This window comes from Macaca nemestrina, chromosome 17, assembly GCF_043159975.1.
Source record: "Macaca nemestrina isolate mMacNem1 chromosome 17, mMacNem.hap1, whole genome shotgun sequence".
NCBI lineage: Eukaryota > Metazoa > Chordata > Mammalia > Primates > Cercopithecidae > Macaca > Macaca nemestrina.
The window spans coordinates 75,605,070-75,618,622 of record NC_092141.1 but is presented as its reverse complement, the minus strand read 5'-3'; the positions used below and the strand labels follow the sequence as shown (position 1 = coordinate 75,618,622).

General features: G+C 45.5%; 1 protein-coding gene across 5 annotated transcripts in view; it reads right to left on the bottom strand.

The window, feature by feature from the left end:
• The window catches only part of LOC105469029 (protein kinase C alpha), a 528,020-nt gene that overhangs the window by 223,732 nt on the left and 290,735 nt on the right, over positions 1-13,553 (bottom strand). Inside the window, exon 1 of one of the 5 annotated variants that reach the window (XM_011719551.3) lies at positions 12,993-13,423. The exons of 3 other annotated variants lie outside the window; for them this stretch is intronic. The gene's annotated coding sequence lies outside the window, so the exon portion shown is untranslated. Of the gene's footprint in view, positions 1-11,805; positions 12,675-12,992; positions 13,424-13,553 lie in introns of those variants that run through there. One more of the 5 variants, XM_011719552.3, reaches the window with a different exon arrangement.

Sequence of the window (13,553 nt, the reverse complement as noted above, 5' to 3'; positions counted from 1 at the left end):
GAGTACGTGACATTATGAATGTGCTAAACATGACTACACTGTACATTCCACAGTTAAAAGTGGTAAATTTTATGCTATGGATATTTCACCACAATAAAAACATCTATTTGAAAGAGAACAAGGGATAGAAGGGATCTTCACCTCTCTGTCTACCAAAGCCCACAACAGAAGCATCTCCGAGTGCTCGCTTTCCTGTTTAAGATCTAAAAAGTGCTCTATTTAGACAAACGTTTGTATATAAAAAGGATCTGTTTCAAAAATTCTTTACTTCTCAACAACCAAAAGAAACACAAATGAGATTTATTTTTAAGGCCAACTGTCGTTCTTTGTCTTAAAAATGGAACAATTCACATGAGGCGTCTGCGACAACAGTGTTCTCTTGCTCCTTTTACCCTCAAGGAGATGATGCGTTCAGGAAAGGGCTGAGGGCCAGAATTCCAAGGAAACACAGCAGAGAGAGAGACAGAGACAGAGCACTGGCCCTGGGCCTCCACTGATCCATTTATGCCATCACAGAAAACACCTTCTGGAGAGAGTTTCCAGTTATTTCTAAAGAATCCAGGGCAGGAAGGAGGAGGACGCTGGATGGTAGTGCTGTAAGGGCTTTCTCTTTAGTTCAGCTAAAAGCCGGGCTCTTGTCACACGACCATGAAAGACTAGGCTCACAGACACCTTGAAGGGTGAGGAGGACAGGGTTTATTGGGTGAAAAAGAAAAAAAGGAAAGAGGGACACAGCAAAGCGAGAGTCTCCTCCTAGTGGGCTTCCCGCCTCACAGACTAAATCCCTGGTTACCTCCCCGGAACTGGAGAGGCCAGGCTCTTCCCCACTGCAGACATCACGAAATTCCACGGCTTCCGCCCAGCGCACACTCCTCCCAGCGCACAGGCCGGGTCGGAGGTTCTCAGGGACCCCTTTATACTCGGCTGTCTCAGTAGCATGAGAGCCAGAACCTCCAAGGCCACCCGTGAAACCTAAGCACTCCACGCCTGCTACATGTTCAGATCTGTTTTTTCTTTTCTTTTTTTGAGACGGAGTCTCGCTCTGTCGCCCAGGCCGGAGTGCAGTGGCGCGATCTCGGCTCACTGCAAGCTCCGCCTCCCGGGTTCACGCCATTCTCCTGCCTCAGCCTCCCGAGTAGCTGGGACTACAGGCACCCGCCACCACGCCCGGCTAGTTTTTTGTATTTTTTTAGTAGAGATGGGGTTTCACCGTGTGTTAGCCAGGATGGTCTCGATCTCCTGACCTCATGATCTACCCACCTCGGCCTCCCAAAGTGCTGAGATTACAGGCGTGAGCCACCGCGCCCGGCCCATGTTGAGGTCTGTATAATATTTTCTCATTTTACAGTGGCTATACTACAACATCTCTCATAATACATATTTTAAAAGAATAAATTGTTTTAAGTTTAATATTTTTTCGATTTCCTACAAAGATTCCAAATATCTGATACGAACTAAAATCTTCCCCTTTCCATCATGCACTGAAGAAGACACTGATCACCCCAGAAAGGATGGGGATGTCGGGGGCATAATGTCACTGGGATGAAGTGGAGCAGAGCCTGGCTCTAACAGCCCAGCGGTGAAGGCAGGGGGCAAAGGAAAAACACATCCAATTGAACCTTACATGACTAAATTACAGTTCTGACTTTTCCTGCCCTGTTCTTGCTTGCTTTTTTTATCTTGCTTTTATTGGGCTCCAAGGAACCACAATAAACAGCAAAGGTACAAAGTGGTAAATATGCCAGAAGGTACCCATCAAGAAGTATAATAACATTTATCAAACCCTGGGAGATGAATGACAGGCACCACACCCGCCCGCTAGTTACAGACACTAAGAGAGCAAGCACACGTGAAGGAAGCGTTGCTGACAACGTGCGAGCCGCTTCACGCGCAGCTGTGCAAATGAGGTCCCTGGCAATGACAGCAGGGCCTGAGGCGACCCACCACCCATCCCTACAGGATAAGCCAGCTTGCTTTCTAGCACTTTTGATTTTCCAACTGCGAAAAATGGGCCTGTTGAGGCTTGATGCCATACACCTTTGCAGTCAACACAACATGGGATCAGTGGTAATGGACTTAACCTTTTTGATGCATGTTTGCTATGATATTGTAGTGGGTGGAACTGCATCCCTTGAAAAGATATGCCCAAGTCCTAATCCCTGGTATCTGTGGATTTGACTTTATTTGAAAATAGTTTTTGCAAATGTACCCAAGTTGAGGATCTTGAGATAAGGTGATCTAGAATTTAGGATGAGCCCTAAATTCAATGACTGATGTACTTGTGAAACAAAAGTGAGGGAAGGCCAGGTGCAGTGGCTCACACCTGTAATCCTAGCACTTTGGGGGGCCAAGGTGAAAGGCTCACTTGAGCCCAGGAGTTTGAGGATACAGTGAGCTAAGATCACACCACTGTACTCCAGCCTGGGCGACAAAGTGAGACCCCATGTATAATTTTTTAAAAAATAAGAGGGAGATTGGAAAATATTGGAGGAACAGGGCAGACGGCCATGTGAAGACAGGGGCAGACATTAGAATAATGCGTCTTCAAAGCAAAGACTGGCAAAGACTGCTGAACACCAGCAGAAGCTAGGAGGGAGACATGGGATGGAAGGAACCACCTTGTTTTCTGCCAGCCTCTTGATTATGGACTTCTGGCCTTCTCAACTGTGAGACAATACATGTCTATTGTTTTCAGCCACTGAATTGTGGCAATTTGTTATGGCAGCCCTAGGAAACTAACACAGATATTAATTCCCTCAGTGAGAGTATATATAAAGGTTTCTATCTTGGTCCTTAACTGAGGAATGTGGATCAGTGAGGCACCTGCAGTTCTGTGGCCAACCTGATCTATGCAGTTTTGCAGCAGAGAACATCATGTTCTGGGCCCCGTGTGGTAGAGAGGAGCTGGGTTCCATTTCCATTCGTAATTTATTTTCCCCAGAACTGGGAAGTCATTTTCTTTGATTTGGGGAATTTAACTGTAAATGTACCAAAAACAAATAAATTTAAAAAAAAAAAAAAACAACCCATATGTTGCACATGAAGATGCTTTTCCCTATGATTTCCCAGAACGTGTCAGGCAATAACACGCTAAATAATGTATCTTTCCTAGAGTGCCTGAGTTTGCCCTTCACTGAAGTCATCATTCAGACCATCATGGTGAAGAAATAAAGAGACGCTGGAAACGAATCACCAATCTAAAAATAAAGAGGCCATCTGGACAAGTAATCTACAGCTTTGTTCATTCTGTTGAGCATCATCAAGCAGGGGCCAAGAGTTGGTAAATTTAGGCTCTAAAACTTCCTGCCGTCCTTAGACCATCCCACCCAACCAGCATATGCCAGGAAGAGCTGTCATCACTAACACTGGGCAATGCGATCAGATTGGGGCCTTGGGGACCCAAGATCTTCTTCCCACAGTGTCCTTGGATCTCCCTGTGAAAGACTCCAATGGAAGAGCCATGGTTGGGAAAAAGAGAAAGGCTTGGAATCCTCCATTGTACCAGACCTTCAGGGAAATCACCAATGCGGGAAAGATTTACTTTTTTTTTTTTTTTTGAGGTGGAGTTTCGCTCTTGTTGCCTAGGCTGGAGTGCAATGGTACGATGTCGGCTCACTGCAACCTCTGCTTCCCAGGTTCAAGTGATTCTCCTGCCTCAGTTTCCCAAGTAGCTGGGAATACAGGCAGCCACCACCATGTCCGTCTAATTTTTTGTATTTTTAGTAGAGAGAGGGTTTTTCCATGTTGGCCAGGCTGGTCATGAACTCCTGACCTCAGGTGATCCACCCGCCTCGGCCTCCCAAAGTGCTGGGATTACAGGCGTGGGCCCTCACACTCAGCCAGATAAATTTACTTTTACGCCAAGCAATGTCTGCCTGAACCTTTGCCCTCCAAATATTGGGAGAGTCTGGTAGGATGGGCAGAACATTGGAACAGTTCTAGAAGCAGGGGTTTCCTTTTCCCATTCTGCTAGAGAGAAAAACAGAATGGATTAAAAACATCTTCATGTCCGTGACAAAGAATCTGCTCTTTGTCCCCAAGTAGTCATTCTCCTCTTCTTTTAGTGATAGGAACCCCTCCTCACTCCTCCCCCAAGTTTCAGCTGTGCATGTGGCCTCCAGCTGGGGACTCCATTTGCCTTCCTCTCTTGCAGTTATATGCAACTGCTTTAGTGAGCTTGGGCTAGTGGGATGTGAACAGAGTGCTATGATGCTTATGGGTCTTGGCCTCAAGACACAGAGTTTTGGTGCCTCATCCTCTTCCTCCACTTCCATGCACACACAGCAGCAATCCAGCTTCCACCATGCAAACCAGGAAAGTACTCAGGAAAAACAATAGAGCATCAGGATGGAAGCAGCTCAGGCCCCTGAATGACCACACGGAGCCAAGCCTCCCCACCAAGGACTGCTACATGGGAGGAAAAACTGACTTCTCTCTTTCCTTAGCCACGAATTTCATATGTCTTTATTACAGCAGCTTAGTCCACCCTGACGCAACCTCAGGATCAGACCTTTAAACTCTAAATAAATGTTTCTTTATTTAATAAAATGAATCTATGTTTTTTGGTTATGAACAATTTAGAAAACAAATCACATAATTCAACTGCATCACAGTTTGCATCTGCACAACAAAAGGATTGGAGTCAGTTTAAACAACTCACTGACTAGCAGCCTAGAAGGCATCTTCAGGAGAACCGTTCGTGCTCCAGTCTTGCCTGAGTGTGATTTACTACACCACTCAGAGCAAGTCATCTTATCTCTTCTTTGCATATATGAAGTCTGTGATTCCTTGGATGCGTCGGCAAAAAACAAGAACAAAAGAGGAAGTTTTACATGAAATTAATTTATATAGTCTTTGGAAATGTACCAGGCTTATGTCTTTGCTTCCTTCCTTCCTTTTTCTATTTTTTGAGGAAGGTGGGTGTTAAAATAAACTTTTCTTTGATAAAACGGTGGTTTGGCCAATGGTGACCTTTTTTTTTTTTTTTTTTTGAGATGGATCGCCCAGACTGGAGTGCAGTGGTGCAATCTTGGCTCATGGCAACTTCTGCCTCCTGGGTTCAAGTGATTCTCCTGCCTTAGCCTCCCAAGTAGCTAGGACTACAGGCATGAAGCACCATGCCCAGCTAATTTTTGTATTTTTAGTAGAGACGGGGTTTTGCCATGTTAGCCAGGCTGGTCTCAAACTCCTGACCTCAGCTGATCTGCCTGCCTCGGCCTCTCAAAGTACTGGAATTACAGGCATGAGCCATGATGCCCAGCTGGTAACTTTTAATAATGTCTTTATTTAGAAAAATTAAAATTTACTCTGATGTTGATCCTATCCATTAAAATATTGCATCCTAGGCCATGAAACCCCCAAAGCTAGGACCAGACATTCTTGGGTCTAAAGTTCTAAGACCCCTGGATGCACAAAAATCACCTCAAAGCAAAGGCAACTGGTTTCCGCGATAAGTTTAAAAACAGGTTCACCAGGGATGACTGCTCTCTCAACATGGTTATGTTTAGGTATTTATAAGAGGGCCCTCTCTGCATGGGAGTTAGCCACAGTGCAGCAATGGGATGACCTGGGAGACAGCTCTGGACATAGGCTTCCAGGGCAACTCCACAAGGCTATTGAGGGCAACAGAGCTTCTACTCATTTCCTGTAGCAGCAAACCAACTTTTTCTTCCAACCTTACACGGAAAAAGCAAATCCTCATGGCCTATAATTAAACCACCAAAGTGGGGCACTTTTACTGGGAAGGAACTATTTAGGAAATACCAGAACAATGAATGAAACTATCTTAAAACAAGAACTTGATTTTAGGATGCTTTTAAATGGCTGAGGGAATGATTTTTTTTCTATTCTAACAGTTTCCTCGCAAGTATTAACAAGCTGCAAATATGGCTGGGAGCAGTGGCTCACACCTGTAATCCCAGCACTTTGGAGGCCAAAGTGGGAGGATCATTTGAGCCCAAGAGTTCAAGACCAGCCTGGGCAACATAGCAAGACCTCGTTTCTACTAAAATTCAAAAAACATTGGCTGGGCATGGTGGCACACACGCCTGTAGTCCTAGGTACTTGTGGGGCTGAAGAAGGAGAATTGCTTGAGCCTGGGAAGTCGAAACTACAGCAAGCCCTGATCACGCGCTACGTTCCAGTCTGGGCAACAGGGCAAGACCTTGTCTTAAAAAAAAAAAAAAAGAGAAGAAAAGAAAAAAACGCTGTAAATAACAAGAACAATAATACAAGCTTACATGTATTGAGCACTGGCCACACCAAGTCACAGTCTGAGCACCTTATATGCCTTATTCCTTTCAATTCTCGCAAAAACTCTGTGATCACCAGATGTCACAGATGTGGAAAATGCGGCACAGGGGGTTGAGTCACTTGTCTGAGGTTACAGAGCTGTAAATGGCAGACCTGGGATCTGAACCCAGGCCTATAAGCAAGCAGAGCCCATGTGCTCCCCCAGCGATGCTCAGTTGAGGATTCTAAGCTGCAGTGGTGGGTTCTTGGGCTGTCCATACTCCTGCTCAGAAAGGAGGTCTCATTTCAGGACCAGCATCCACTTTTTTTTTATTTTTTATTTTTTTGAGATGGAGTCTTGCTCTGTCACCCAGGATGGAGTGTAGTGGTGGGATCTTGGCTCACTGCAATCTCTGCCTCCTGGGTTCAAGTGATTCTCCTGCCTCAGCCTCCCACATAGCTGGGATTACAGGAACCCGCCACCATGCCTGGCAATTTTTGTGTTTTTAGTAGAGATGGGGTTTCACCATGTTGGCCAGGCTAGTCTCGAACTCCTGACCTCAGGTGATCCACACGCCTCAGCCTCCCAAAGTGTTGGGATTACAGGCGTGAGCCACTGCGTCCAGGCAAGCATCCTCTTTAACGTCTTCCGAGAGCTGTTACTCATCAGACACCCTCGTGCACGCTCCGAGGACCGCATTGGGGGTACTGTGTATACAACATTTACACAGAGCTTCACAGTGGTTGAGCACTCTTCCATCCACTATGTGCCTTGCATCTCATGGCTGTGAGGCAGAGGAAGCTGTAGCTATTATTCTCCACAACTAACAGGGGTGGAGACTGAAATGCAAGAGGTTTTGTGGCTCACCTCAGACACAGCAAGGGCTGTGCTTTTAGTCAAGGGAAGCATTTTATATCATTTAGAAAGAGCCGATGGGTGGAGAGGGGAGCTGGGGGTATCGTCTCCAGAGAATTTCAGGCAGTTGACATCTGCCTCCTTAAACTGGAGACCAACCTCCTTCCTCCTAGGGGCAGTTTCCTCATGTCCTGAGCCTGTTGCCTCCTGCTCGCCTGCCAGTATATGGTCCCCAACCCCCAGGCCGTGGACCGGTGCCTGTCCATGGCCCGTTAGGAACTGGGGCGCACAGCAGGAGGTGAGCGGCGGGCAAGCAAGCATTACTGCCTGAGCGCTGCCTCCGTCAGATCAGCGGCAGCATGAGATTCTCATAGGAACGCAAAGCCTATTGTGAACTGCACATTGAGAGATCTAGGCTGCGCCCTCCTTCTGAGAATCTAATGCCTGATGATCTGAGGTGGAAAGTTTCATCCTGAAACCACCCCACCACCTGGTCCATGGAAAAATTGTCTTCCGTGAAACCAGTCCCTGTACCAAAAAGGTTGAAGACTGCTGCCCTAGACCATGAGCCCTTGACACAAGGGAGTGAGATCATCTTATCATCTACGTATCCCCAATTCATGCTCAGTAAGTTTCCTCCAAATGAGAGCACCAGACAACTGCCCCCCACCATCACGCTAAACACCTGTAGGGTATACATCAAAAGTCGTAGAGATCAGTGTAACTTTCACCCTGCAATTCTAGGTCTTAGATTTTAGACGTTCACAAACATCCATGCACAAGAAGGTTCACTTAAAGATCGCTCCTTACAGTAAAAAAAATGGAAATCAGCCACACATCCAACAAAAAAGATCTTTTGAAATCTTCAAGATAACAATGGAATACTATACAGCCACCAAAGCTGCCACTGTAAGAATGTTTGCATTAACCTAGGAAGACTTCTGAGACGTCTATTGGGTTAAAAACCTACAATCTAAAATAAGTATTTTATGATCACTTTAGTTACATGATATTGATATACTCATATGTATTGGAAAAAGTTTAACAGGATATATGTCAGGGTACTAACAGCCATTATCTCTTGGTGGACAGAATTATGCTTTTTGGTGGGTTTGTAATGAAATGGATTGCTTCCAGTTTGGGAGGATGGGAGCTAATCACCCATGGGCTGGTAGGTGTCAAGAAGCTAGTCTAAGCCTTTTATGGGTCATAAGAACTTAAGATACCATGACCTGGAAGTGGGCAGACTTCATATTCATCTGGGACTTAGGTAATGGTATTAGCAACTTGTTACTAAAGTCTCAAACAAGTGAGCATGGAGAATCATCAAGAACAAAGGCAAGTCCCTAAAGGTGATGCCTTAAAAAGGCAAAGCAAGGCCGGTGCAGAGGTTCACATCTGTAATCCTAGCACTTTGGGAGACCGAGACGGGTGGACTGCCTGAGCTCAGGAGTTCGAGATCAGCCTGGGCAACAGGGTGATACCCCGTCTCTACAAAAATGCAAAAAATCATTTGGGCGTGATGGTGGGCGCCTGTAATCCCAGCTACTCAGGAGGCTGAGGCACTAGAATTGCTTGAACCTGGGAGGCGGAGGTTGCAGTGAGCTGACACGGTGCCACTGCACTCCAGCCTGGGCAAGAAAGTGAAACTCTGTCTCAAAAAAAAAAAAGAGAGAGAAAAGAAAAAGGCAAAGCAAAACAAAACAAAACCTCGGAACCTCAGAAAGGAGTAAAAAAGCCTAATGTAATGATAACTGCATATATAGGAACTGTAATGATTCATTAGTTTAACACACCACCAACTTGTCTCAGGAGCAGAATAAACAGACCCTTTTAAAGATGCTTCTCTTAAAGGTTGAATACTCTTCCCTACTTCTCACTTTTCTTTCATCAAAATATTTTATGAAAATGTCACATCCCAGCAGAAGATAATTTGCAACTTATATCAACAAAAAATTAGTATCCAGAATATGTAAAGAATTTCTACCCATCGGTGAGTAAAGCATCTCCTCTCTTCCTCATGCCCCAAAACAGGAAAGAGGGAAAAGGTGCTAGAGATATAAACAAACAATTCACAGAAGCAGCAACACTGATGGCGAATCAACATATGCAAAGGTGTTTAACCTTCCCAGCAATCAGAGGGAGGCAAATGCCTGTTATTTCACCCCAGCCACATGGAAACTTTTTGGTCAACCTGATAAAAGCATTCACTGGTAACAATTTGAGGAAGTAGAATCCTCCAACACTGCTGGTGGAATGTAAATTGGTTTAGACACTTTGCAGAGCAAGTTGCCAAAGCTAGTAAAGTTAAAGATACATATGACTGGCAGTTCCCCTTCTAAGTACACCCCAGACCTAGGCGAATTCTCACATAGGAGAATCTCACAAGAAGAGCCACAGCAGGATGTGTGTGTGTGTGTGTGTGTGTGTGTGTGTGTGTGTGTGTGTGTGTGTGTATGTGTATGTTTAAAAGAGCATAAATGTGGAAGCAATCTAGCTGCCCTCCATAGGAAAATGAACAAATTATTGTCATTATATGTAACAAGTAAAATGAATGAACTAGATCTACATAAATCAATATGGATAAATCTCAAATCTATAAGGTTGGACAGAAAACGAGTTACAAACGAATCTGTAGAGTGTAATACAATTTATATAAAATGTAAAACAACACAAAATGATGACAGGTTATATAAGCTAGACAGGCTTGCACATGCTGAAAAAGTGTACAATAACACTGCACATCAACTTCGGGATACCTTGGGAGGAAAGGGGAAGGATACAAGGGATGACTGGCCCCTAAAATAACTTAGAATTAGCCCCTAGAAAACACTGTGTTAGAAAGAAATGTTCATAGAACTGCAGGAAGATGGAAAGAGATCAGACGTCGGTGATGCCAGGAAACGTACTATCACGTTCAACATCCATGACTCCAGACCTGGATTCTGTTCATATTCTATCCCAGGAGGACAGACATGAAGTTTCTGAGTAGACACTAACCACTGCCCGGACTCACAGAGACCATTCATAATGGCACTGTAGGAGCAACATGGCGGTAATAAATGTTAAAAATAGGCCCTTCACCATCGACTCTGCCTTTGCTCCACAGCCTCACCTGCGTCTGTGCAGCCATCTGGAGTTCTAAGAGCCCTCAGGCCCACAACCCCAGTGCAGGCACAGGGTGTCCTTTATGCATCCCAATTGAGTCTGACATGTTATGGATATTCAGCCCATGTTAACTGGTGATGGTGGATGGTGATCATGAAGAAACTCAAGCTTCACTGGAGTACATACAACTTTAGACAGCAGCAAAACATTGGGCCACCTAGGGAGCAAGCTGTTGAAGGAGCTCAGGGGAAGTTATTTTGAGCTCAAAGCAGTGTTCCGTTACTGAGTTTCAATAAAGCACCAGCTTCCCATTAAGGGTCTGACTTCAGGCTGGCTAAGGCATGCATGGCTTTTCTTAAACTAACTCCTAAAGGGACCAATTACTGGTCCAAGGTTGAAAGGATGGAGAAGCTCTTCCTTCTGATAAAAGGAGAGAGGATTTTGCATGCTCTGTGTCTTTTGCAGTGGCCACTGGTAGAACTCTACTCTCATCACATCAGTTGAAGATATTAGCAGAAAGTCACACTAATTCTGCTCATTCCCTGAACACCTGGAATAAGATCTTTCAGTTAATAGTTAACCCTATTTTTTGAGGGCCCACTGTGTACTGAGTCCTGGGCTGAAGGATGTCACAAGTTAGGTAAAGGAAAGAAGGCAGCCACTTTCACAACATACCTGGGGGTGGGCTTAGGGATCCTCAGTTGTGATCTCCAGGGGCCACCTCAAGGCCTCATCTCTACCGGTTCAGATCAACAGGGTTATGGTGCCATAGCAACGGCGACCACAGCAATGACAATGACAACCACAGATACACATCCTTTTGCTGCACCAGGCACTGCCAAGACTCTTTATATTAACTTACTGAATATGTTAACTCATGGTTAACAGCCTGTATCATCCAGAAAGGTCACCTCCCCATTTATCTGGATTCACCCAACAGATTTGTTAATCCTCAAACATCACCCACCTGAGAGCAAGGCAGTTAATACTGAGGACCTTGAGTGACTGCATTCAGACTCAAGGACACGTATTGAGTTCCTGCTGTAACTCGTGCACCCTGCCAGCTGCTTTCTCATATTCTCCCACATGCTTCTTGTGACCCAGAGGGGTAGACACCGTCACCTTCATTTTACACAAGACAGGAACCAAGCCTGGGAGACATTTAATAACGCCCTCCAGGTTCCAGTCTCAAGAACAGGGAGCTGGACTTCAAACTTAAGCTGCTGGCTCCCTGCTCCGTGGCTCCCCACTCCACATTGCCGGTGCCACGGGGAATGGGGAGGTGCGTCCTTGGGTGGAAACCCCTGCCTGGTGGTCAGCTAAGACATCTGTGAGGCCAGCTACAGTGGGTTAAGGAGTGGTCCCAAGTCTTAATCCCCAGTACCTGAGAACGTGACCTTATTTGTGCTACAGGAACTAGAAAGAAATTACTTGGGCAGTTAGCGAGGGTGAGAGAGTCCTCAGTAAGGTTTCTCTTTTAACAAAAAGCAGCCCCCGAATCATTTTTTTTCTAGCAGAACAGCCTGTAAAATCGAACTGCAGACATACATAAGCAAGCTGGAAGCTTGCACGGGTGAATGCCGGCAGCTCTGCCAATAGGAAATGGCTACCTGGGGGCCAGGCGTGTTCGACACGGAGGGTCCATCTTCCCTTTTGTCAACCAGGTGTGCAGTAAACAAGCAGGCAACAAGCGCTGGCCAGGCAGAGAACCCACCTGCATAACAAAAGATTAGGGTGGGGCAGCCAGCTTCTTTGTATGTTATGCAAATAGCACACCTATCTGACCAATCATTTGGGCCCAATGTAAATCAGACACCGCCTCTTCACGCTCATCTGTAAAACTCCCCCGTGCATTTCACGATGGAACTGGAAGACCCACTCAGGAGCCCCTCTCTCTCTGCAGGAGACAGAGCTTTCCTCTTTCTCTTGCCTATTAAACTCCTGCTCTTAAACTCACTCCTTGTGTGTCCGTGTCCTTGATTTCCTTGGCGTGAGGCAATGAACCTCAGGTATTAACCCAGACGAACAACGCCACTTCATCTAGAAGTAAGGTTTTTGCAGGTGTAATTAAATAAAGACCTTGAGATGAGATCATCCTGGATTTAGGGTAGGCCTCAAGTCCAATGACTGGTGTCCTCAGAAAGGCGAGGGGGATTTGACAGAGACAAAGGGAAAAAGGCCGTGTGAAGACAGTGTCAGAGAATGGAATAATGCGGTCACGAGGCAAGGAACAGCGGAAGCCACCACGAGCGGGAAGAGGCCGGGAAGGATCTTCCCCTGAGACTCTGGAGGGAGTGTGGCCCTCCTGACATGTTGATTTGGAACTTCTGGGCTCCTGAACTGTCATACAATAAATTTCCGTTGTTTTAAAACTACCAGATTGGCCGGGTACGGTGGCTCATGCCTGTAATCCCAGCACTTTGGGATGCCAAGGCAGGCAGATCACCTGAGGTCAGGAGTTTGACACCAGCCTGATCAATATGGTAAAACCCCGTCTCTACTAAAAAAAAAAAAAAAAAACACAAAAATTAGCTGGGCGTGGTGGTGGGCGCCTGTAGTCCCAGCTACTCAGGAGGCTGAGGCAGGAGAATTGCTTGAAACCGGGAGGCGGAGGTTGCAGTGAGCTCGAGATCAAGTCACTGCACTCCAGCCTGGGCCACAGAGTGTGACTTTGCTCCTCATTTGCCTTCTACCAAAACCAAAACCAAAACAAACGAACAAACACAAAACAATAAAAACTACCAGATTGTGATAATTTGTCACAGAAGCCCTAGGATACTAAGCCACCAACCTTTACCTCACAGACTTGCTTGAAGCCGAGCCAGGACAATGCGGGGGAAGGAAGAATGCAGAGGACAGACAGGACTCGCTCGGACTCATGTCCCAGCGTGATGATTCTTCCTTTCTGCCCACCCAACAGACTTCTGCTGTGAACTCAAACCAAAATCAACCCAGGAAACTAACAGCACAAAACGCCAGCACTCTTCAGAGACGTGTTACCAGTGTCTTAGAATAGTCTTACCTATTAGAGGGTTTAGGCTGTGGGTCTTAATTTTATGACACTTAGCTGCACAATGTTAGATTGCAGTGAAGATAATTTAGTTTAGAGACAGACTGTAACAGCTTCAGGCTTTTCCCCCTTTTTAAAAGGCAAATCCATCTTTTAAAAAAAGAAAAATACTTATCATCTGTAATCCCACCACCGTAACATATTTATTTCTCATTTTCAAACATTTCTCCATTCAAATAATATTTTCCTCTGCTTCTAACTAAGCAAAGTGATACTTTTTTTTTTTTTTTTTTTTTTGGTTCATTTAACTAAACATTAACCCAGGAGTTGTTTGGTTTCCATCAAAGA